This window comes from Nicotiana tomentosiformis, unplaced genomic scaffold, assembly GCF_000390325.3.
Source record: "Nicotiana tomentosiformis unplaced genomic scaffold, ASM39032v3 Un00125, whole genome shotgun sequence".
Taxonomy (NCBI): Eukaryota; Viridiplantae; Streptophyta; class Magnoliopsida; order Solanales; family Solanaceae; genus Nicotiana; species Nicotiana tomentosiformis.
The window spans coordinates 69,262-72,390 of NW_027174684.1; the positions used below are offsets into that span (position 1 = coordinate 69,262).

General features: G+C 36.7%; 1 pseudogene; it reads right to left on the bottom strand.

The window, feature by feature from the left end:
• Positions 1-952: 952 nt before the first annotated feature.
• LOC104113487 (sesquiterpene synthase 14-like) lies at positions 953-2,885 on the bottom strand (annotated as a pseudogene).
• Positions 2,886-3,129: the final 244 nt, after the last annotated feature.

Below are 3,129 nucleotides of genomic sequence, written 5' to 3' on the forward strand. Positions count from 1 at the left end.
TCGGTTTTCTCGGTTTAATTTTGGCATAAAATGCATATTTTGATAGCTACACCACCTACCAGCATACCAATACTCCTAACAACTGAATTACAACAACAACAACAACAACAACAACAACAACAACAACACAACCAAACATCCAATATATACTTTAAAACTAACAAATTAATGTTCAATTGAACATAACAATCCAAAATCAAGTTAAAACTAATTACAAGAAGTTCAAAACTGGATCTATTTGTCTAGTTCAAAGTATATAAAAGTCAAGGGATATTTTCTACAACATCATTATCACCGTCTGATGAACTTTCATTTACAAGACGGTATAGAGAACGGTCTTGTGGAGGACGGTAGGAACGATCACGGGGAGGACGGGAGGAACGATCACGAGCAGGATGGGAGGAACGATCACGTGGAGGTCGACCCTCTGGCGATGACTCACGAGACCGGGGCAACAAAAAAGCTCAAGTAGATAGGAGAATTCTGATATGAGCTTGCATGCCAAAGAATTGAGCATCTCTAAGACTTTCTTTTTCCTTGGCCGCTTCTAGCTCGGATGTGAGCTTTGTCACTATCTCCCGCATAGCGGAGAGGCTCTCCCTATTAAGTTGCTCGCCTTACGAGGAAGTCCCTATTCCTTGCATTCCACACTTATGGCGATAGAATTTTTTAGTAGGAAGCCCGTATACCTTCCCCCATTTTGGATCGCCAACAGACTCCAACCATATTCTTTCAGCATCCTCGTCCGAAGGTTGGGTTGGCTCGCCCGATAAAAATAAAAGAAAGGCAAACAGGCTTCAATATGACTTAATTGCTGCACTTTATTGAAATTAGCCCTTTTCTAGTAGTGTCCCTTTTCGGTCTGTATTCCGTCGGAAAAGTTCGATTTGCGAACGTTTTGATGGTCGAAAATTAGCCCTTTTCTAGTAATGTTCCTTAATAAAGCTGAAGATAATTTATTCTCAAACATTAATAGTATACAAATCAATACATCATTTTTCACCATTAGTCAGTAATAGAAGTACTTCTGTTATTCCTATGTTCTCAAACTAGATTATGCTCCAAATTATCCTCAAACATTGACCGGTTCAACAAACAACAGCATAATCTTGTCTTTAAATTCGCTTTGGGCACTTGCAAAATCATTTTCTTCGAAAATATATGCCAGGCGCGCAATATTTATAACTAGTTCGAGGACAAACGTTGGTACTTTGTCATGAGTAGAACAAATATATGCCTCAGCATATGCATCTTGCTTTGAACCTCCAAATTCTTTCATGTAGCATTCTATGAATGAAGCTATATGCTTCCTTTGTTGTTCCAACTGCAGTCAATAGATTTCAATAATCAATACAAATATTATATGTGAGGGGAACGTTGAGAATATAATTAAATAAATGAAAAAGTAACTCACTCTGCGACTTAGGCTCTTAGATGAGATGGTCATACAATTTATTTATTTATGGGGAAAAAATGCGAAAAGAGGACAGCCTGCTATGCTAAGCTCCCGCTATGTGCGGAGTTGGGGGAAGGGCCGGACCACAAGGGTCTATTGTACGCAACCTTACCCTACATTTATGCAAGAGGTTGTTTCCACGGCTCAAAACCCGTGACCTCCTGGTCACATGGTAGTAACTTTACCAGTTACGCCAAGGTTCCCCTTCGAAGAAAAGGGTGCGAACTGAAAACTAAATATAGTGCAGTACTTACATTATGTCCAATACAATCGCCTTTTAATCTGTTGATTGCTGATGAAGCTCGAAGGATTAAATGCTCAATTATCATCCATTCAAAAGTTTCTTTGGCTATAGATTCCTCCATAAAACTCAAGGAAGTTCATACATGTAGTAGTTACATTTGCATTCTTCATATACTCGTCACATTTTGGAATATAGCCAACATTTAACCATTCTGCTTCCTTGAAAAATGCTCTAGCCAATTTTTTCATCTAAAAGGAGAATAAAACAAACATATAGAACTATATAACGTTGAAGATATAATTAAGTCAATAATTAAAAGTGTGCTATCTCTAACATCTTAAGCTTTTAGATGAGACGATCACATAATTCTACATTACAAAGCTCTTATATCCGTATCGAGAATAATTTTCGCGTGCTTGTCACATGATAAAGAATCAGGCTCGCAGTAAGAGGGCGTGTTAAAGACATAATTAAATAAAATATGTATTTTCTCTAAGTATAGTTTATGCTTTTAGACAAGAAGGTCACACAATTCTTCGTAAGTATATATATCATGTCTTCTTTTATAAGTACACCTTCCTCTCTAGTCTTTTCATTTCTTCCATATAACTTAGTTAATTAAACTAATTAATGAAAGCTATGGTAAGGTTTGATTCAAAAGAAATGAAGCTAAGCGAGCTTACCTCATATTTTGCATAGTAGAGACGGTCCAATTTACCTTCTTTGATAAATTTTTCTTCTATTTGAGTATAAAGGTCTGCAAGGGCTTGATAAGTAGGTTTCAGACTAGGTGGTACTGAACCGATGGCACTAATGTCACATCTGCACGTTAAGGGTTTGAACCAAAGTCACAAGCTAATTTTTACATTTTTATACCAATCATCTCGTAAGAAAGTAACGTGTACTTAATTGACATATAATGTTCTCTTACTCATCAAATAGAGAATTAAATTATCAATTATGTTTAAACGGTAAAAACTTACCCGCATCTATCGATTGCATCGGTAAAAGGCACAAGTTCATCATAAGTTGCATAAGCATCATAAGTATCATCAATAACGGTGTATATGGTTAGTACTTTTGTCATCATTTCTCTCGCACGACTATATTGAGGCTCAAAGTAGATTCCTACGGTATAAAAGTGACACTCCACCAATCTATCTCTTGCATATGGAAATTGCTCGGTAAAATTCAGATCTTTCCACCACCTATAGTACAAAAGTATTGGTAAGAGTTTCCTTGAACTTTCCATCTTTGTTAGTGAATTTCTTGAACACATCTGATTTAACATCATGGTAATTAATATCAGAGAGATATTAAACTAGTTAAGAAACCGTAACAGGGGCAGAGGTAGAATGTTACGTACCAGAAGACATGTAATGCCTTAGTTGTCTCAGTAGTCGAAAACGAAGAGCAACAACACACAGGT